The sequence below is a fragment of the Mus caroli genome, unplaced genomic scaffold, assembly GCF_978045245.1.
Source record: "Mus caroli unplaced genomic scaffold, Mus_caroli_1 scaffold_9, whole genome shotgun sequence".
Lineage (NCBI taxonomy): Eukaryota > Metazoa > Chordata > Mammalia > Rodentia > Muridae > Mus > Mus caroli.
Window position 1 is genome coordinate 101,523,631 of NW_028227264.1, and position 24,424 is coordinate 101,548,054.

General features: G+C 35.5%; 1 protein-coding gene across 1 annotated transcript in view; it reads left to right on the forward strand.

The window, feature by feature from the left end:
* Mgat4c (MGAT4 family member C) overlaps positions 1–24,424 on the forward strand; it is a 708,988-nt gene that overhangs the window by 149,203 nt on the left and 535,361 nt on the right. The window contains exon 2 of the mRNA XM_029482259.2: positions 19,605–19,643. The gene's annotated coding sequence lies outside the window, so the exon portion shown is untranslated. The remainder of the gene's footprint in view (positions 1–19,604; positions 19,644–24,424) is intronic.

The window sequence follows — 24,424 nt, forward strand, 5'->3', positions numbered from 1 at the left end:
AGATTTATGATGCAGAGTACAAATAAGACTTGAAATGTATAATGTCCCAAGCCGACTTACAGCATGCATGCACTTCAGAAATACTGAGCCGGATAAAACTGTAGCTGATATTAAGAACCCCGAAAAATAAAGCCAAAGGTTATTTTTAACATTTGTATCTTCTCTGTCCATTTGTGATAATGGACATTTCTATTACTAACAAATATTTTTTTTGTGTCTGTATCAAGTTTTTACTATTTTACACAGAAAATACAAAATTTGTATCTCAAATTGTGTCTTTCCTTATATGCAATTATAAGATGACAACTTTAATTGGAATTTTCTTGAGTAACTTTTGGCACACCTGTCGACCCTGGTTCTTAGTTTCATTCTGTACAAGTGATTTCGAGTCTTCACAATATTGGTGATCATTCTAAATAATGGAAAGATGAAGCAGGGTGTTTTTGAGAGTTAGAGAGTAGTGGCAAGGTGAAAGTGACACGTTCTTGGGAGGTAAGAACTCTTATATTGTGTTGATCAGATTCCTGAAACTTCGATTTAGTACAGATCTCAGAGTCAAGATGGACTGTCACGGCTTCTCCCTTCCTTGCCCTGCTATGTCCATAGAGAGGATTTATCCAGCATGCTTTTGGATTTTATAGAGTACAGCATATCCGCTGGTATAACTTTTCTATGGCTGCAGCACCAAGGGCCTAGAAATCCATTCTCTAGGTAACAGTTTTGTACTTGAGGACAGTCTACAGATACAGCAATGTAGTAACTGACCTCTCTGCTATGTAGGATAAACTATGTCAAAGTCCGAGTCTCAGCCATATCTGGTGATTGAAAGAATACTGAGGCTCTGCATTAGGCTTTCTATCCCACTTTTCAGAGGTGTGTTCCAGTAGTTTGCTCTCTTCTGTTCCTTAGCTGCCCCTTATTCCCTACTGTCCTGACTGCGGCTACTCTAATTTGATAGCAATCAGTTTACCACACCTAAAATTCACAAGGCACAAATTCTCTATTATCTCTTTCTCTTTATTGGAGCTGGATGAATAAATCCTCAAAACTCAAGAAAATTTTTCTCTCATGATGAAAGACGATCAACAGTGTTAAACAGAGTACAGGATGTATTTTACTGAGGTTATTATTTTACTAATAATACCCTAAGGTATACATAAAATACAATCAAGCCCAAAAGCTCAGAGAAGGCTGTAATGTATGTGTAATTCTGATGAGTACATTAGGCCAGTCACAGAATAAAACACAGCATTTAATATGGTCCTGTGATTCTTGGATTCTGGATTTCCAGAAAGCACCAATGCAGACCCTTACTTTAATAGGGATTCATTAGAAAAACAATTCAAATCAGAGACTATGTGAATGAGCTTCATCTGCTTGTGTGGAAATCCATAGTGCTGCTGTTCATATGCCATTGAACAAAGCAACCCAGAAAGCCCAGTGGTAAGGCAAGGGGTTAAGACATATATCATCCTTCGGGTAGAAAGCTTAGCTGCGGACAACAGGGCGCTCTTCATGTGCAGGCAAGAAAACTTAAGAAAGTGGCCACTGATCCTGCAGCTGGTGACCAGAAAGTGATGAAGACAGCTGTGGGATATCGAAGGGCAGATCATTCTTATTCGGCACATAATGACTACTTTAACTCTTTTGTTTTAAGTAAAACCACAAAGTGAGGAGAAAATGATTCTTTTAATAGTAATTCTCTTGACAGTAATTGCTGTGATACGTCTTGCTGGGTATAGTTAGCATGTGAAGAAAATGAATCAGGCAAATCTCCTAATAATTATTATTCTGCCAAATGATGAATCAAATAGACAGGAGGATGAGAATATCCTTAAACGCCTTTCTCTCTTGAAAGTTACTGGTACTTTGTGCTTTAAACAGCATTTTCTCAAAGTATGACTTCTGTGAAACAATTTGTCAGATCCATTAGATTTTTCCATTGAGAAATTATTTTCAAACTATAGCTATTCAGTTAATTACTTCATAAATGTTTGCTTTTGCACAGAGTGAATTAGTACATCACTATAAATTGAAATTTTATTTTACAGCTAATATGAAGCAGTAAAATGTATTCGTAAAAACTGTATTCTCCTCATTTAATATATGAACATTTTGTACTATATATGTGAAAAAATTTCATCAGTTAAATAATTGGAGTTTAACTGAAGCATTTTTTTCATGTAAAAGGTTCTCTTGATTATCAAAATAGGTTATATTATTTAATCTTTCGAACACTTTGGAATATTTCCTCTAACCATTATAATAGTGTATAAAATCTACAAGATGTGTAAATACTGTCTGCAGGCTATGTACTCATATTAAAATTTATAAGTTGTATTACTTGAGGCCATATAAAAGAACAATCATTGTGGATGGGTGGATATGGAGGGACATGTGGGAGAAGGAACAATAAAATTACAGTGTATTTACAAATGTCAAAACAAGATGGTATTTTCTATACTAATCTTATTTAGTCTTCTTCTTTTAGAGAAAATAGGATTTTCTCTCTCATAATATATCATGATTATGCTTTCTCCTCTCTCTCTTCATCCCAATTCCATCCCATCTATTATCTGATATTATCCAGTTAACTTCCCAATGCAGCATTAATCAATATAGCAATTAGTTCCATTTTAGTTATAATTGTTCTTCTTACCAATTATCTTTCTGTGATTGTAGGTGGTGTGTACATACACATGTACATTTTCTGCTGTTAGCAGGTGCAGATGTATATCATTTAGTGCTATGAGCAGGACAAAGATCTACCTCCAGGGTTTCCCTCTCTTTATCACCACCTTAATTTTTTGATAGCGTCTCTCACTGAACCTATGGCTAACCATTTCAGCTAGACTGCTTGTTCAGTACCTGCAGAGATCTTGTCTCCATCTTCCCACCCCTGTGGCTACAGATGGACATAGCTGCACCTACTTTTTCCATGGATGATTGGGATGCAAACTGAGGAGTTCTTGTATGCATGGTTTCCCCAGTAAACCATCTTAGCCCAAAAAACTTCAAGTTTTTATTTTATTTTATTTTATCTTATTTTATTTTATAGGGTGTCTAAAAACTTTTGAATTTAGAGCATTTCAGAGACTTAACTTGATTCTGTTTATGAAAAGTATAATGTGGTTTTCTCAGAACTAGTTCTGGCTTTCTCTTTCCCCAATTTTTCTTTTTCTGTCTCTTGAAATTAAGTGAATTTGTCTTAATTAATTCCTCTCTTAACACAAATTCTTTCAACAAGGCAGCCACCCCCCCCCCCCCACTCTGGCCATGATGATCCTGTGCTATCAAACATTATACCAATAGAACATAATATGAAAGGGCCTAATGAAAAGCCCATTCCTTTCTGCAAAATCTGCTATAACATTGTTCTCAAACTTCATCATTTTGTCTCATACAGATTTCTTATACTTTTTTTCCATCCTATCATGTGCTCAGAATCCACCTTTATTTAAATTCTACACACATACACAGCCTTTCTTCTCACTTTACCTAGGGTTTCAAATGAACATGTAGGAAAAGATAAAGATAATAAAACAAGAATTGGCTCTCCACTTGGCATTTGGCAGATGTGACTTTTCTTTGAATTCATATTATACCTGAGCTATATTTGCAAAGATCAATATGCTGGTCAAAGACATTCCTGAAGTTCTGGGTTTTTCAGGTTGATAAAAACAGAAAATTCGAGTGGCAGCTAAAATTAAAACAAACAAAACCTATAAATGGAAATTGAATGGGATTCATAAGCTTTCCCAGAACTCTTTGTTCATGACTAAGACTAATTAATTACAAAGGTGATAATTGAATCTGAGGAGTTGAATTTGAAATGCAAAGGCACTTTTGGCTCATAGCTTGTTTTTGTGAGCATGAAAAGAATTGTGTGTGCATTACTCACCAGAATTATTATGGTGTAATGTGTTTTCAAGTTGAAAGCACGTTTCCTATATAACAGTATTTTAAAAAATGTTTCTTGAAACCGTCATATCAGTTCTGGATATTAAATTACAGACTGATAAATGCTGTGAATAGTTCCTGTACATGCATTTGAACAATCCCGGTTTAAGATTTGCATTTTCCCATTGCTTAGTGTCTGTCTCGACTAGCTGAATACACAAACAGAAGAAAGCACATAGTGTAGTCTTTCCTAGGGTTGTTTGCATCTCATGTCTAATTGTCTCTATCAATACAGACCTGTTTGCTTTTGGAGTTGGTCTTTGAGTCTCTAAAATAAACAATATAAGAATAAGCTTGTTGTTTTGTCAAAATGCTTTCAGGGTAATATAGAATTATTTCCTTCTTGCTTAAATAACCTTTGATTTATTTAGAAAGCATAATAAGGTCAAGAATAATTTGTCCATAGAAAAGCATATTTTTATTAAGATAATATTGATCCTTGCTATTTTCTTGTTAAGTATAAGTAGAATTCACATTAACTCACATCTTCCCTTTGTGCTTTCTACAATTCTCTAAAGACTGAACAGCCAATTCTCACCCTGTTTCTTCCCCATTCTCTTCTGTCTCCTCTCCTTTCATCTTTTCTTTCCTTCCTTCTCCCATTCTCATTATGTTTTGTTTTTCTTTTCTTCCTTCCTCCCATCCTTCTTTTACATTCTTTCTTTCAATTTGAAGACTACAGTCAGCACACTGAACTTCAGAAATCCAAGCGAACTGTCTGGCTTTGCAGTATTCTGTATCTCATTAATCAGTTAAGAATTTTGATCATTAACCTATTTATATTTACATGAACAATAATACCAAAATGTTTAAAATCCCTTTTCTTCCTGTGATGTCTAATGTGGTCTGTGTGTGTGTGTGTGTGTGTGTGTGTGTGTGTGTGTGTGTGTACCCATGCTGTATAACCAATTGCCTGTAGCACGTGTTTTTAAGACTCTGTATAGAGACATTATTAGCAAGAGCAAAGGATATCTTTCCAACGACAGAACTGAGATTTATAACATAATCCAGGTTGTACTTTTTCGAGTGACTTTCTCTGCTATATTCTGTTTCCTAAACTTCTCAACTCTAATGTCAGTAGTACAAGACAAAACTTTCCTTACTTCATTAAATAATAGTGACAGAGATGGCATTTCAAATAAGCAGCGTCAATGTTCTTATAACTCTTTTAACTGTTCTCCCTAAACTCAAGGGGGACTGTGGCTCATAACCTACTGCAAGTAGAACAGCTAATATTTTACATATTGAGCCATACATTCTTTCACTTCCACTATACCACCATGCTTATGATGGACCTGACGAGTAAGTCTGACTGAACAACTGGACCCTCTTTCATTTAATGTAGCATCTAACTTGGGAGAATGAATTTGAATTCTACTGTGCCATATCTGAAAAGATGGTTAGGGATAAGATGCAGTTTGAGAAGCTCAATGTACGTGCAAAGATATTTAAGGCAAAGGGAGTTAGGAAAGGATTGGTTATCAGTCATTCTATTTGATGTCTGCAAAAAGGCACAAATGATTCTATATTATTTAATAAAGTTGTCAGATTGCAATGGAGTTTAACATACGGGGCATGGAGTAGCAATTAGAATGGATGTTTACATGTCAAGAGTTAAAGTTTCCAAAATGAGTACAAAGACATATTTATTATTTAATAATTTATGAAGATTATCCACGTACTATAATTTATGTTTTATATATTAATAATGGTTCTCCCTTACTTTCAAACCTTCCTCCATGTAGAAAAATCTACAGTATATGTGAATGTAACATTTAAAGGAAAAATGCATAGGTAGCAAGGGTCGTACATCAATCCACATAGTTTGGTAGCATTATATAACAATATTGGGCCATACTCTAAACTTCTTTTCTTATAGATAATAAAGGGAAAATAATATAAACTAAACTAATGAAGAAGGTCAATTTTGCTTGGTTTTGACCCGTCCACAAAGGGGAAATTTGTCCTGTTTGGTTTACATCTGAATTTAAAACTGAAATTTCTCATTAGAAAAAAAGAATAAAGCTCTCAAAGTTATTTCCACTTAGTTTCTAACTTCCCCATTACATTTTTTCCAATCTTTCTCACATCAGCCACAATTTTTAGACTTCGCTTGCCTTGTCTCATGCAATCAGAGTAAATGAAATGGAGAATCAAAAGGTTGATGCCTTCCTAATCCAGGAAACACGACCTCATTTTCACTTTCTCCCATTTCTCCTAAACTATAAAACCTAGTTCATCAGTGACTAGAATTGTGTCACCATATTACTTTAGAACTATAGACACATTCCTGTTCATGTGCTATTATATCATCAAAGTTTTCTTTGTTCATTACAGAAAAAAATACCATTAATAGTAATTATATGTAATTGGATTGAGTTTACCTTTATTTCAAAACTTCCAATCTTTATCCAAATAGAAATTACAGGAATGTTATCTATAATATAAACTTTGAAATGACAAAAATGGTATTTAAAGTGATGAAGAATTTCATTTCATAATTATCTTCATTAATACACTAGTTTTTCTAAATAATTTTATGCCTATTTATATATGTGCATGCATACAAAGGCATATATATGCATGTCCTGAGTAAAATCTGAGTGAAGCCTGATGAAATCTCTGTTGTGTTTTGTTACTGCCAATATATATTTTCCTAGTGTTTTTATATTAATGGAAAAATTCACAAAAGGACAAAGTCAGAAGACTATTTGCTTTATAGATAACCTGATTATTAACCAATTATTATCACTTCCTTTCTGCTCCCTTACCCAAGTTGTAATGGTTCAGCTTTTTAAAGACAGATGACCTCTCTGATATGGCCTTTACCAATATGACCATCTGGTAAACCACTGCCTTAATAAATTGAACAGACATAGTAAGTGTAACCACATATTTCCATAAAATGTAGCTTCTGGTCATTAACTTCCTCATTTATGTCTATTTGCTGACGAATGGGAAGTGGGGTTGTATTATTATTATTAGCGTACAGATAAGATAACAGCTTATATTTTTGTGGAGAGATGTCAGCCTAGATCACTGGATGAAGCACATCCACTGGGAGTTCAGGATTATCCAGAAAAAATAAGAAAGATAAATTTTCACTATTTAAACAAAACACAAGAATGGCTCAAATGTTCCTCAAAATACTATGGGTATGGATCCTAACAAACACATCAGAAAACATATAAAATGAAATCGTATTTAGTGTATTTAATTTTCCAAATATCAAATGAAATAAAATATATTTTCAGGTGTTTGCATATTTGTCACTGACTACTACAATGATTTATTGCTCATGCAAAGCATCTAAGGAAGATGTCATGATGTGGCTACCCTAGTTAGAAAATAATATTTAGAATTTTTACTAAAGTTTCTGTTGTATCACATTTTTGGTAAAACCAAAATTACCTGTCTGTATGTGTGTATGTCTCTCTCTCTCTCTCTCTCTCTCTCTCTATATATATATATATATATATATATATATATATATATACACATATATATATATATGTGTGTGTGTGTGTGTATGTATATAGTTGTTATATAGTTATATATAGTATTATATATATTCTAACTATAGTTTAAGAAAATGACCATCTCTACCACATTTATATTTGATAAACCTCAAAATAATACATCATGACTTTTGCCTCTAGGTTAACTCCTCCATTGATGCAGTTCACAGTTATTTTCTCAATGTTTATTTGGTAATATTTATTGAGAATTTCATACTGTATACAATAAAATGTAGTTATAAAATCCACCTATCTTCTACCCTAATTTCTTACATATTCCTCCATACAAAATCTGCTACAATTTTATGCACAGTTCTATTTTTAATAATTAACTAGGTCTAGTTATTGAGTCCCCTATGTGTGTATATCTGGAATATTCTATTGGATCTCCAAAGAATTTCTAGGACCCATACTCTCAAAAACCAATGCTCCCTGCCTGCCCACACAATAGCTATTAACTGCCAATATCCTCAGTAAAAAGTGAATCTTGTGAACCACATCCCCATCTGGACCCTACACATGGCTAAATTGATCTTGGGCAAGTTGTATGTTTGCATAAAAACAGTTGCTATGAATTTTTTATTTAAAAATTACTTGCATGTCCAGAAGACAGTGTTTCACATCACTTGTCCCCATACCATACTCTGTCTTCTACACCCCTTTCTCCTCATCCGTTGTGTTCCTATAGCCTTGGTCATAGATCTTTGAAGGATGATGAGGATGCACCATTCAGAGTCAAGCACTCATCTTTTATTCTTAGCACTTTGATCAGGCAAGGGTCCCTGAATTGGCAGCTACACACTGCAGAAAGAAGATCTCTCCTCTGCTGAAAGCAACCCATATCTATAGTATGAACATAAGTCTTTAAAACATAATTTGACAACATGGTTATTTAGCAAAATATAATGTATTCTATAGGCTTTTGATCAGGATTTTGACTGGGCATAAAATTTCTTTAGAGATAAAAATCCAATAAGGAAGCATTTATTTACTCAGTAATTGTTGAAAAAAAACTTTTACTGAAAAATTTGTAAAAAGTTTATGTATTGACACTTAAATTTAAAAAGTTTGGATGTATCTCATTTGGTAGAGTGATTGCTTTATAAGCATAAGACCCTAAGTTCCATCCCCTGGGTGTGGTGAGAACTATTATGCCAATAATACTGCAGAGGTAGAGGCAGGGTAACCCATAGGCACCACTTGCTTAGTACACTTAGTCAAAATTAGGAATCCCCAGGTCTCATTGTGAAACTCTCAGTGAACAAGGAGAATGGTATCCAAGGAACAACACACGATGTTGTGCTGTGGCCTTAATGTGCATATGAAAATACACTCATATGAACATACACTCGGAAACTGAAAAGAAATTAAATATAAATTTTATTTAAATAAATATAAATATATTTATTTAAAATATAAAGGATCAATATTATCATATTATCTTTCTCTCTCCAGGAAAGTCATGTTGTATGTCTTCAAGAGACAGGCATAATTATCTTTGCCATTACAGGATTAAAGACATGAATATTTTTCTGACAAGTTATCAACCTTCCATTGAATGAGTTCAAGTAAGACAGGAGTTTTCCTCTATTAAAAAAATGGTTTTCAGAGGCAGTTTTATTATCCAAATAACACTATTGGCTATTCCTTGATCTGCCACTGATTCCAAAAGGAAGCATTATGTCAATATTCTTAAGAACATGGAGATTCATTCTATATCCTCTGCACCCTGGCACTTTAAGTCTCTGCAAGGCTGAGCATTTCCATTCCCACAAAAGACAGACAAGGATGCTCAGCTACAACATATTCCACATACAGTAACTGCTTTTTGTGATAGAGCCCACTCCAATTGTTCAGAACCCAGATGAAGTCCAACCTGAACATCTGCTGCATATGTTTGGAGAGACCTATGTTCAACCCAGTGTATGTTCTTTGGTCGGTGGTTCAGACTCTGACCAAGGGTTCAAGTTAGTTGATTTTGTTATCTGTCAGTATTCCTGTGGAGTTCCTATCCCCTTTGGGTGGGAAAAAAAGAATTTGGAATAATGTATGTCATACATAATGCATTAAAAAAGTCTTAGGTAATTAAATATGAGATGCTCATTTGAAAAAATTAAGTTTAATGTCCATTTATATTTATTGTCGTTCATCTAATTGTGATTAAGTTTGAAAAATAATTTTTTTCAGATAGAAAGGCATGACTACTGTAAAATAAGTGATGTTCATACATTCTACAAATACTATTTATTGAGTATTTTAAGTTATTTGAAATACATCAGATGAGATCCGGCATAGCTTAGATAGTAGTCTATCTTACGAAATGAGCTTTGCCTCAGCCACCCGCACCTACTTATTATGATCTGGTATTAATGAGAAAATATGCTTGTTAAGATTTACTTATAGATCCCATTTTTTAATATTACTTTATACACTGTACCACTTATGTGACTTTGTTACGTGATCTACATATTTCTGATTTTTCTGTTTTTTAATTCAATAACACAGCTCTTCTGTGGATCACACTGTGTCACAGTGTTAAAAGTTTAGATTTTTTTTTTTTGATAGGGAATGCAATGATTTAGTTTATTTTGATCACCCATTCTCATTCTATGAAAATGAGACCAAAAGTATTAAGAAACTTCTTTTTAGTATACAAAGCTGTATGTGTGAGGGCAATTTGAAAAACAATATTGGTAAGTTTGTATGCTAATAGGTAACCTTTTACCTTATCAATATTTTCAATATCGATATCAATATTTTCATTTTTAAAGTTTGTGTGTGTGTTTGTGTGAGAGAGAAAGAAAAGCGTGAGACAGAGACAGAGAGACAGACAGAGAGAGACAGACAGACAGAAGGAGAACATATGCCATTGTTTGAGAGAACAAGGTGAAAGAGTTTGCTCCCAATTTTCAACATGTAGATTCTGGAGGTGGAATTCAGGTTGTGAGGCTTATTGGCAGTCACCTTTATCTACTGAGCCATCTCACAGTTCTCAAGCCTTAATTTCTCACAGTAATTGTATCTACTTGCAAGTATTAAGCTTGCTTGAATGGCACTTTCAGTCTTAAAACCATATCTAAAATAATACATAGAGTTAAATATTACATGGATTTTATGAACAAAAGTTTCTTTTTTTAAAATATTTTTATTACGTATTTTCCTCAATTACATTTCCAATGCTATTCCAAAAGTCCCCCATACCCTCCCCCCCACTTCCCTACCCACCCATTCCCATTTTTTTTTTTTTTTTTTGGCCCTGGCATTCCCCTGTACTGGGGCATATAAAGTTTGCATGTCCAATGGGCCTCTCTTTCCAGCCATCTTTTGATACATACGCAGCTAGAGTCAAGAGCTCCAGTGTTGCGGCCCGACCAGCAGTCTGCAACACGAACGGTTCAACTGAGGATGGCGGTTCAAGCTGAAAAGAGAGGAAGCTAGACGGGGCGGGAGAAAGAACGAGGCCAAGATGATTTCATGTTCAAGGCCCCCCTTTACTAATTCTAACATTCAGTTATAAAGGAAGGGGGAGGGAACCTGATTTCCTGCCAAGTAACTCAGGGTCCAGTAGCAGGATGAACACGTGTGTGCCTCCAAGCAGCGAAGCGACAGGGTCCAGCAGTGGGCGTGGCAGAACGAATGAGCAGGAAACTCCACCCCTGAGCAAGCAGGTTCCAGGCTGGGGGAAGGGAAACCACACTCCACTCCGGGGTACTGGTTAGTTCATAATGTAGTTTCTTTGAAAACCTTAATGGCAAAACTGACAAGTGAGTTTTAAGTCACGTAGTGTTTGGTTTTAATTTTTTTGGCTTGCTGAAATTTGACAGGGAATATATCTACATGTGACATTTAACTTTTGGTTCATTATGAATAGAGTGATAATTTTTCTTGCATATAAATAAAACATCAATTAATGGATCTAGGAACAGTTAAACCAACATTTTTTTTTGCTCAGTATACAACACAGAAGAATATTATGCTTCTATAATTGATAATATAATATATAATTTATATTTTATAATATAGAGAAGCTGGAACATTTTACTCGGGTAGACAGCACATGCTGCATCATCATTTTACACATCTTAATACTATATATAATTAGAATGCTAAATGCCAGCAAGTATGATTTATAAGTCATACTAATGTGCCTTTTCGCAGCTCTGCTTACCTGCTGAGCAGCTATCTTATTTAAAACTGGTTTCCAGGCTTCCTGTGCTCTCAAGGAGAAGACAGGCTAAAGTAATGATACTATTGGAACTGTATATAATCATCTCCTATAAAAACATCTAGTCCTGATTCCAATTATGTTAATTCACTGCAGAGGGAACTGTACAATTCAATCACAAGAAGGTTCAGAGCCTTACAGAGGCCCCTTGACAGCATACTTGGAGTCCCCTTGAAAGAATTTAGCAAATCCCTTTGTGGTACATGAGGGCTTAAAGCCATAATAAACCAATCCCTTTACATTGATAAATTCCTCTGAAGTCAATGAGAGCTTTTCAGGGGTTGGACATTGAGGGTTTTTCTTTTTCCGTTCACTCTCCAAAAGTCACTCAGATGATAAATAATAATAAGACAACTATTCTTTACTTCTAGAGTCACTAAATAGCAAAAGGATTATAACTCAAAGTTAAACAACAGTTTATACCTGAGCCATCTGATGCTAGTACCTTAGAAATGCCAGTGATACTTTATTTTATTTTATCTTATTTTATATAACATTTTGCATTTAAATATATCACTGTTGTGTTCTCCTGTGCCTGATAGAACTCTCAGGACACATTTGGTACGGAATTGTGAAAAGGGTTGTAATGCAATTTTCTTTACCATAAGGCTCTTTTGGTGACAAACAGGCTGAGTTTCAAGCTTGGAGCAGTCCCTAGCTTGGAACTCCATTTAAAAAGACCATAATTTCCTGTAACCATCCAGAAAGAAGAAGCATGCTCTATCTATAGCACAATGATATTAGTAGAAAGATGAATCCATTCTGACACATTTCTTTGTTGTAGATACACTAAGTATCTTTCCTAATGATTTCTATTTTTTCCTCCACACAGGAAAACATTTACTGATGACTAATATGCCCAATGTTGTCAGAGGAAATCTATTCAGACTGAGCAGTTCTTGTAAAACACATTCCGCCATAGAAAACTATGTTAAAGTCATAACTCCAAAATTATAAGTTAATTAGGAATTGTGGTCTGAAGGAGTTATTTAGCAAACCTTGATATATATTTCTTTTAATTTTTCAATTGTACAGTGAATTATATGAGAAAGGAGCTGGCCAGCATTGCCCTATAGACTATAACATACTTATAGAATTTTAACATAACACAATATTCCAAAATGTGGAATAGTGCATATATGTCCAAGTAATAAAATATTACAGGGGCTTGAAACACTTGGTGCAAAATATCAGAAGAAGATGTTTGCTCTGAAAGTAATCAAACCCATTCAGGTCTTCTTTTTTTGTATTGAATATTTTCTTTATTTACATTTCAAATGTTATCCCATTTCCCAGCTCCCCACCCTCTCCCCGGCCCCCAGAAACATCCATTACATCCGCCCTCCCATTTCTATGAGGCTGTTCACACACTATCCCACCCACTCCTGCCTCCTCTCTCCCACATTCCTCTACACTGGGCATCAAGCCTTCACAGGACCAAAGACCTGTATTCCCATTGATGACCAAAAAGCCAGTTTCTGCTACACATGTGGCTGGAGCCATGGGTCCCTCCATGTGTAATCTTTGGTTGGTAGTTTAGTCCCTGGGAGGTCTGGGGGGTTCTGGTTGGTTGATATTGTTCTTACCCAGAGTTGCAAACCCCTTCAGCAATGTCAATGTATTCTAAGATCTTTGAATCATTGTTCTAAGGAATTGACAGAGTAATCATCCTTGGATTTGAAAGAAGCCAGTTGTTTATTTACCCTTCTTTGAACTCTTCATACTGGTGTCAGGAAAAGGTACTAAAACCCTGGTATAGTAGGCTCATTCACCAGTTCCCAAAAGTTGATAAGCAATTTGAAACCAACAGTGTTGAAGACAGTGAAGGAGCTTAAATAACAATGTGACCACATTGAAAAGAAAGGAAGCCTAGTGATATAAAACCAGTGGTTAATGTGATTCCAGCTGTCTCAGTGTTCTACACATAACACAAGCACTGCCTCTTTCTCCAATTATAGTAAAAATTGAAAGCAAATGTAGTAGAAAAAATAAAGTTGATACAACACAACAAGAAAAAATAGAATTGGCTAGTTTAGTGATAGAGAGCTTTGATTTCATTATTTTTTATTCTTTAATCCTTTTTTATAGTCCAGACTTCGTCCCCATCCCAGTCTTCCACCTGAATGATCCTCATCCCATACCTCCTCTCCTCAACCCTGTCTCTAAGAGTATGTCGCCACCTCCCCACCCCAACCCCATCAAGCTTCCCCACTCCGGTGGGCTTCAAGTCTCTCAAAGGTTAGGTGCATCTTCTCTCACTGAGGCCAGACCATGCAGCCTTCTGCTGTATATGTGTCAGGGGCCTCATATTAGCTGGTGCATGGTGCTTGGTTGATGGCTCAATGTCTAAGAGATCACAGGGGACCAGGACAGTTGAGTCTGCACATCTTCGTATGGGTATGCCATTCTCCTCAGCTTCTTATAACTTTTCCCAATTCAACCACAGGGGTCTCTAGCTTCTGTCCATTGTTTGGGTGCTAGTATCTACAGCTGACTATTTCAGCAGCTTGTTGGACTTCTCAGAGGGCAGCCGTGCTAGGGTCCTGTCTGCAAGCACACCACAGCATCAGTAACAGTGTCAGGGCCCCTGGCCTCCCTTTTTTCTGGATTCCAATTTGGGCCTGTCACTGGACCTCCTTTCTCTCATGCTCTTCTCCATTTTTGTCCCTGTAGTTCCTTCAGATAGAAACAATTCTGGGCCAGCGCTTTTGACTGTGGGATGGCAACTCCATCCTGCTACTTGATGTCTTGTCTCTCCACTGGAGGTAGGCTCTACAAGTTCCTTCAACTCACTGTAGATAACTTCATCCAAGTTCCTGAGAGTCTCTCACCTGCCAGGTGTCTGAGAGTTTCTAGAGGTTCCCCCTCACACTCCCCACATCTCCTACCTCCCAAGGTTACCTACCTGTTTCCATTCTTTCTGCTGGCCTTCAGGCCTCCAGTCCTTTTCTTCCCAATCTACCAATACCTGATCATGTTCCCCCCTTCTACTCCCTGTCCCCTCTTACACCCAGGCCCCTCTCTCCCTTTGCCCCCCATGACTGCTTTCTTCTCCATCCAAAGTGGGATTGAGGAATCCTCATTTGGGTCCTTCAACTTGTTAACCTTGAGTCCTGTGGGTTGTATCCTGGTTATTCTGTGCTTTTCTGGCTAATATCTACTTATTAGTGAGTACATACCATGCATGTCCTTCGGGTCTGAGTTAACCTCACTCAGCATGATATTTTCTAGTTCTATCCATTTGCATGCAATTACTGCTTAAGAACTCGTTTCGTTTCTCCAAAAGTGGAGTTAGTTGTAGGGCATGTAACAGTGTCCATAGGTAAAGAATATGTTCCGCCTGTATTGTATAGGATCATGGCATCATGGGCAAGGTTTATTAGTTTACCTTCATATCTTGAATCCTACTGTTCTTTCTTCTCTGCTTTTGTCTTTTATATTGAAAAAAAATTAAGATTGGAACCAGGAGTATGTATGTACAAGGCAAGGAGTCTAGTATGAAGCGACATCATGATTTCTTTTTAATTTTAATTTAAGACAGTGTCTCACAATTATCTGGCCTCAAACTTGCAATATCCTACTGTACCCTCTCTTCCATTTGGAATGATAGGGATGTCCAATATCTCTATATACCTTGATGTCTACAAATATTTATATATATATATGTATATATATATATATACATATATATATATATATAATTTGTGTGTGTGTGAAAGTTAAATCTTTGGAAATTTACATCGATTTTTAAATAAGGAATCACTAACAACTCAAATAATCTTGTAATTATCTACTATATTAAGCCCTATGTTAATATCTAGAAATAAAATCTATAATAGTATTTTCTCTTGTCATCAAGCCTCGCAAATCTGCAAAGAGTTAAGTAAATATAATATAAAATTACTGTGATAAAGTATTCTCTGGAACTTAATTTTTTTGAGTAGAACTATCACACAGGTTTAAAATCACATTTATGGCAATAAATATAGTTATAACCAAAATTGTATATGTTTAGCTAAGAGATACCTTTGAGTTTATAGTTGGGCTGGAGTGATGTCTCAGTTGTTAAAGGCTAGGCTCATAACCATAAATACAAGAGTTTATAGTTATCTAATAGAAGACCCCTAAATTGGCACAGATTGTGTTAAGATAACTATTGAAAAAAAAATTTTATGAGCCGGGCAGTGGTGGTCCATGCCTTTAATCCTAGCACTTGGGAAGCAGAGGCAGGCAGATTTCTGAGTTCGAGGCCAGCCTGATCTACAGAGTAAGTTCCAGGACAGCCAGGGCTACATAGAGAAACCCGCCCCCCCCCAAACAAACAAACAAACAAAACGTTGCATGTAATTTTTATTAAATATTTCAGAGTTGCTGTAAGAAGGCCTTATGTAAACTTGTTATAAAGGATTATTTTAAGTGCATACATAGATAAGAAGAATTAAAATTCTAAATGAAAGATTGATTTATAAGCACAGTAATTTACCTATTTCCAATAACAACATTTTTCAGGAGCAACAATTTTGTTGAAACTCTCTCAGATATAAATGTTTTATATTTGATATCAAAGTACGTGTTCTTATTGAAATGATATCTGAGATACAAAATATGGTTATTTAGAAGACTTAAACAGATGGCATACTGGATCATGGAAACATTTAAAAAAAGGAAGCCATGCATTAGAGAGAAAGAGAAAGAGCCAGGGGGCATACATGTAAAACACCGGATGTGCAAAAGTGAAGGGAAATAATAAAATGTATTTTAATTTCCAAAAATAATAAATAAATAAAGGCAAGAATAAATTCCTTTTCTATCCCTAGTGGCTTTTATTCAGTGTGCTCCTGATGGTCACACTCTAAAATCCATATCGAGAAAGAGATATCTTGCAACACTTCCTGTTAGGTATAAAGGTCCTCTTGAAGAACGGTGCCCAAATGAACCCATCCAATCCATGAATTTTTTCATAGGTCATATGTCTAGATAACATCTCATTGTAAATTAAGACTCCCTTAAATAACTTTGTGTGGTTGCAAACTGTCTACATTAATTGTCAAAAATCAGCTCAAAACATAAAGTATATTAATTTTAAACTATCCATCATATAAAATTACCAGAAATTTCTCTGTATTTCATGCATTGTAATACATGTGAAATAAATACAGATTTGTCTTCATGTGATAGCCTGGCATCATAGGTATTTTTGATACAATTAAATGTCTAATTTCCACTCCATTTGCCTACATATGGTATAGTATTTCCAGCTTCCTGACAGGCATGGATTATTTTGTTTCTGTTGAAGGAAAAACAAATACAGAATAAAAATTAGTGATTGTCAAGATAACAGACACCCAAATCACAGCACAAATAACAGGAAAACACAAGATTAAAAGTATTTTATAGTAGTACAATTTTCTATAAAATTTTAGAAAAGAAAATTAGTGATACAGAGATAATATTATTTAAATAGGAAAGACTGAAACTGAAGAAAAAGAGAAATGTTTTATTATAATAGAAAGGTTATACAATTTTCTGCTGATATTTGGGAGGTAGGTTAATTATGTAAAATATTAACAATACTATGGAATTTTTATCCGGAGTGTTAATACTAACAATATTGTTTAAAGCAATTAGAAAATGTGCACTCCTCATCCCATAGAAACAACCATAAGCATCAATTGTGTAGATAGTAATGACATTTCAAAATATTTAAGGCTATTAGTAAAATTCCCAATTGTCTGGTTATTAGGCTATATCGAATTTATGTGCTTTTACAATGTTAAAATATTAATATTGTCAAGTAAAGTTATGAAATTAGAACACATAATTTATTATTTGAGCACACTATTAAATTCAATGCAAAGTATTGTTTCTCAATAATAGCTTACAGCCTTAGCTTAATTATAAATATGAAAAAAATTGAGAAGATTTTTTTATACCCAAATCTTATTAACATTTGTCTACATTTGTCTGATAAAAGCTGGAATTCTGAGGCTATTCAATTTATATTCATTCATTGAACATAACTTCTTGAACAAACATGAGTCAAGTCTCAGGTTCCAATTGTGAATAAGGACTGAAGGCACTGATTAGAGATCTAGTAGAAATAAGTAGGAAACTATCGTCCTTAGACAAGCAAATGTTGAAAGGAGATATGAGTATAAAACTTGGGTCTACAACCTAATATAGAATTTCCACATATGTGTCTGTCATGATGATGGGTATAAAAGGTTATCAGTGAGCCAACCAATTTTAAACAGTAAAAAAATTTTGATCTGACAACTCAGTAGTCACTCCTGCTTGCTAAAGAGAAATGTTCTTCAGTATTCTGTGTTAGCATACATGCTATCTGTACACACATGTCAAACTATATACACTATACAATAACTGCCCTAACACAGCAAAGAGTGATACCAAGCGAAACAGATGAAAAACAATCTGTCTATCTGTTTAAATATGCCAAAGATCTTTTTCTAGAACTCTTAGGAAATGTGCTTATTAAAGATAGTTAATGAATTAATTTAAAATCATGTACAGAACTACAAAAGAGAAAAATTAGCTCTCTCTTATTAGAATCTTTTGGAATAATATGTATGGATTTCAAAAGTATAGAAATGTAAAATGTTTTATTTTTTCTTAGATAGTCTATCTCTGGATAATTTGCTTGCTTAGTTTTACTGTTTATGTATTTATTTATTTATTTTAGTTTGGTTGGTTTAGATTTTTTGTTTGTTTCCTGTTTTAGGAATGTGTTGAGGAAACAATTAGGGGTCAAACAAATGTTGGGTTTGCTTCCCTATTTTGTTTGTTTGTTTGGTTTGGTTTTTTTTTTTTTTTTTTTTTTTTTGGTTTGGTTTGGTTTGGTTTGGTTTGGTTTTTTGAGACAGGGTTTCTCTGTATAGCCCTGGCTGTCCTGGAACTCACTTTGTAGACCAGGCTGACCTCGAACTCAGAAATCCGCCTGCCTCTGCCTCCCAAGTGCTGGGATTAAAGGTGTGTGCCACCACACCCAGTGGGTGCTTCCCTATTTTAAATATCATCTACTTCAAACATAAAGTGTGGTTGTTTGCACTTGGGCAACGACCAGGGCTAAGGCTAGATGGTTCAGCACCAATCTGTATTTTACAGAGGGCTGTAATGACAGAAAAACTAACAAATTTCATATATTGTTTAAAACAAGAATGATGTATTATTTTATGAATGGATGGATTTCTAACAATAAAATATGATGGGAAACATTCAGTACATAGTTTCTCAAACAAGAATTCTTTTTTTTTATGGGGGGGGGAGTATTTCGATACATAATACATAAACAGTAAAACTAAGCAAGCAAATTATCCAGATCTAGACTACCCCGAAAATTGTAAAGCATTACTGAAGAATATGGCAATTGTAGACTTTCCCCATATTTACATAGATATAAATAACTAGACTCTCACTAAATAATGCCTTTTTGAACTTCTTGTTATTACATTTTATTTTTGAAAATAAAGGTAAAAGATCACTGCTATTGACAGGAAAAATTTTAGAAAGTATCTGTCAACTAGATTCATGACGGAATTGTAAAAATACTGAATTTTAACACAAATTTATGATAGAAATATTTCTGTAGTTCCTGTCATGATATCTGAGAAATTCTTATAAGATTTTTGAGTTTGAAGAACACTTCACTGTCATACGGTGCTGGGAAACAGGTGACTGGTATTACCACAGAGTAATTTCTTAGTTTTTTAGAGTTTCAGATTAATTTAAGAATTTTCTTCATAAGGACTCCACTTAGTATGAAGATTATTGAAACCAAGAAGTTCTTTGAATAATAGAATAAATATATTTAATGTTACATTCAATTTCTAATATTAAATACAGTAATGCATGAGTGATACCAGTAAATAAATTTTATTTTTCAGAGTCCTGATGTCTCCCAGATCCTAGGCTAATATCCAAAGGTAAGTAGGCTAAAGATCAAATTTAATCCACTTAGATGATCCTCTTGTTATTTATAAATTCGACGTTTGCTAAATGCATTTGTTAGCTGTGCATCTAATTTTGTGAAATATTCTACATTAAAGACATGATTTTAATTTTTGAGGTAGATAGATAGATGATAGATAGATAGATAGATAGATAGATAGATAGATAGATAGATAGATAGATAGATAATTAGATAGATAGATAGACTTGCATGTGCATATTATTTATGATTTGGGAATTGTATATTTACATTAAGCTACAGGATACAGAAAAATGCAGTATTCAGAATAGTTCAGCTTACTGGTAGTAATTCTTTCCTTTAAATACAGAATATTATGAGAATGCAAAAGTTCTCGCCTGTGCAAACAATCGTGTTTACTCCTTCCAAAAACTGATTATAATTTCTAGTAGAGCATGTGATTCATTTTTGTATTTACTGATTGTTTTCAGAGAGGATTTTCCTAGCACAAAAATTTGCATTCACTTTTCCTCAGATATCCAAGTGGTGGGATTACACAAGTGTTTCGCCATGTCCAGCTGTGCATTTTTTAAATATTTTTTTATTACATATTTTCCTCAATTACATTTCCAATGCTATCCCAAAAGTCCCCCATACCCTCCCCCACCACCACTTCCCTACCCACCCATTCCCATTTTTTGGCCCTGGCGTTCCCCTGTACTGGGTCATATAAAGTTTGCATGTGCATTTTTAATGAAGGGAAAGATTGACTTCTGGTTTTGTTAGCAGGTATTGCATTGGGGAAACTAACTTTGATATTGCCTACCATTCAATAATTTTCCTTGTAACCAAAGGGGTACCAATCTATTCTTCATCTGCAAAACTTACAGAGAAATTTAAAAAATCATGAATTTCTTTGTGTACTGGGTATACAGGGACAATTCATTGATGCCTCATGATCAAGAGAATCAGTAGTGTCAGGTGCATGTGTACTCATGACAGTTAGATGCTTATGTGTGTTCAATAGTAGAGGAAATCCACCACAAAATGGTGTTCATACTCTACATTGTTCTACATTGTTTTATACTTTCTAATATTCTAGTTTTAAATTCTATGGATCCAATTATTTATTAAATATTTCAAGATTTTTGGATCTCAGTTTAAGTTCCTAAGGTAAATGGTCAGTTTCTTTTGTTATTGACTATTTTTAAATAAATGTATAGATTTTTCTGATATTCTTTTAAATTTTTATTTAATCTATATTTTATACTCCAGATTTTATACCCCCCACCCTCTGACTGTCCCACATACCTAACCTCCCACCGCCCTGACTCCTCGAGAATGTCCCTATACCCCAACACCACACCCCATATCCCACCAGACCTCCCCACTCCAGTCTCTAGAAAGTTAAGTGCATCTTCTCTGACTGAGTTCAGACCCTGCAGTCCTCTGGACTATGTGTTGGAGGCCTTATATCAGCTGGTGTATGCTGCCTGGTTGGTGGTTCAGTGTCTGAGAGATCTAGGTGGGTCCATGTAATTTAAGACTCCTGATTCTGCTACAGGGTTGCCCTCCTTCTCAACTTCTTTCACCCATTCCCTAACTCAAGCCCAGGGGCCAGCAGCTACTGGCCATTGGTTGGGTATAAATATATGCATCTGCCTCTTCAGCTGCTTGTTGAGTCTCCTTTGGATGGCAGTCATGTTAGGTCCCTTTTGTGAGCACTCCATAGCCTCAGTAATAGTGTCAGGCCTTGGGGCCTCCCCTTGAGCTAGATCACACTTTTGCTCTGTCACTGGATCTTCTTTTCCTCAGGCTCTTCTCCATTTAGGTCCCCGCAGTTCTTTCAGACAGGGACAATTTGGGGTCAGAGTTTTTGACTTTTAGATGGCAACTCAGTCCCTCACTTGATTCCCTGTCTTTCTGCTGGAGGTAGACTCCACAAGTTCACTTTCCCCACAGTAGGAAATTTACTCTAACAGCCCACCCTTTGAGTTCTTAGAGTCTCTCACCTCTCAGGTCTATGGTATATGCTGGAGGGTCCCCCATCTCTTACCTCCCAAGGTTGCCTGTTTCCATTCTTTCTGCTGGACCTTGGGGCTTCATTTCTTTTCCCCCACCTAATACCTGAACAGGTTCCCTTTTTTTCAATCCCTGTCCCCTTTCCCATCCAGGACCCTCTATCCCTGATATTCTTTTCAGATATTATTCTTCAAATCTGTTTACCATTGTTAATGAATAGTGAGAAACTATTTAGAAGTTTTATCATTTCTCACATTATCAACCTATACTACAGTATTTAGTCACACGTGACAGAGACCAGAGCCATGTGCTCTTGAGGGAAAATAACTAAATCCCTCCAGTTTATGCTGTTGCTAGAATCTGCTATGCAGTACAGCATTTGTATTGAATTAATTGTAACATAAAGTTTGTTTTTAAACCCTGGGAGTTTACTGGAATAGAACTCCATTCTAAGTCAAGCAACATAAGTATTTATAATTTCAAAGCTGATATGAAGAGCATAGTGTAAGAAAAAAAAAGTGAAATAAATAAAGGCAAAATCATCAGGTTGAATTTGTAGTGATTTTGAATGACTTCTTCAATATTCCATTTCTAATAACTTGCATATTTAGTTCTCTCAATTTGTCTATCACCACATTAGTAACTTTATCAGAACCCGAAAAATCACTGTCTAAAGAGTTTTCATCCTTAAAATCATCAATATGCATAGCCTGTCATGAATCATTCATGTGTAATTGAACAAGAACTGTTCCAAAATAGATGATTTAGGAATCTTACTAATATGAACATGACTCTCCCTTTATGGTGTTATTCAATTTTCTGATTTCAATGGGTAAGAATGAGAGCCAATACAGATAGATGCACTCCTAATCATTTATATTGAAAATCAGCATCCAAGAAACTAAAATGGTAAGATGGGGAAATTCACAAATTCCTTACCTACTAGATAGGACAATTGTCTCCTACAGTATTGTCTGTATCCTCAGGCTCTCTGAGCATCAGTCCCTCATTATCTTGTTTTTAATCACCCGTTATAGTTTTTTCTTTCTGCATATTTTATTACTCTTCAAATAAGCCTATATAATTTTTCAAATCACAGTGAAGACATATCAATGTACCTTTATTGTGACCCAAACACAATCTTATTAACAATATTTATTCAGTGATTAAACACCCATGGAAGGAGTTACAGAGACAAAGTTTGGTGCTGATACGAAAGGATGGACCATCTAGAGACTGCCATACACGGGGATCCATCCCACAATCAGCCTCCAAACGCTGACACCATTGCATACACTAACAAGATTTTGCTCAGGACCCTGATATAGCTGTCTCTTGTGAGGCTATGCCACAGCCTGGCAAACACAGAAGTGGATGCTCACAGTCAGCTATTGGATGGAACACAGTGCCCCCAATGGAGGAGCTAGATAAAGTACCCAAGGAGCTAAAGGGGTCTGCAACCCTATAGGTGGAACAGCAATATGAACTAACCAGTACCCCCGGAGCTCGTGTCTCTAGCTGCATATGTATCAGAAGATGGCCTAGTCAGCCATCATTGGGAAGAGAGGCCCCTTGGTCTTGCAAACTTTTTATGCCTTAGTACGGGGAAATGCCAGGGCCAAGAAGTGGGAGTGGGTGGGTAGGGGGGTTGGGGGAGGGTCTGGGGGACTTTTGGGATAGCATTTGAAATTCAAATGAAGAAAATATCTAATTAAAAAAATAAAAAAGGGAAAAACTTATTTTAAAAACCCAGTTTTTAATTAAAGGCAGGGGAAATATTTCTAATCAGTGGTGATCATATATAGAGCCTGAAGAAAGGCTCAGTAGTTAAAAGATCATATACAAGACTCACAGAGAACTCATCTTCAGTCCCCAGCATGCACAATGTGTGGCTCACAAACAACTGTAAATCCAGCCCCAGGAGCATCCAGAGCATTTGGCCTGTGGTGACCTGCACACGTGCACAGAGGCATGCATGTGTACACACACTCAAGTAAAAAGAAAAGCATGGTAATATAGAAATTATTCAACCCTCTTTCCCTTTCACATATTATTTATCCCAAAGATTTGTCTTCACTTAAATACTAATAATATTTTCAACTCATAGCTGCTCTTTATATATTATTGTATGTTTTAATGTACGCTATATATGAAATAACCAGTACCCGCCCCCCCGCCCTCCCCCCCCCCCCAGAGCTCGTGTCTCTAGCTGCATATAAATCAGAAGATGGCCTAGTCGGCCATCAGTGGAAAGAGAGGCCCATTGGTTGTGCAAATTTTATATGCCTCAGTACAGGGGAACACCAGGGCCAAGAAGTGGGAGTGGGTGGGTGGGGGAGTGGGTGGGGGAACGTGTGGGGGACTTTTGGGATAGCATTGGAAATGTAAATGGAATAAATACCCAATTAAAAAAAAGAAATGTATTTTAAATACAAAAAATTTTAAAAAAGGTAGGCTATATATTTTTCCTTCCTTTCATTGAACATTCATTATGAATTTGCTGATTGCTTTCATATCACAATGATTTTTCTCATTCCAGTGCAATCCCCTCATAAATAAGATTGACAACAGAGGCCTGCAACGCTTTGTTGAGCTTCCTTAGTGAGTCAGAGGAAACCAATCAAAATCATTCCTGGCAAGCTCTTTTCAGATATCCCTATCAACTACAAGCAAGTGTTAGACTGTTGACACTTATGTACAACTTCAGATAATTTTTTGTTATTTTAGAATTTCGACATAAGAACAATTCAACATTTCTCCTTTAGCTTTATTCAC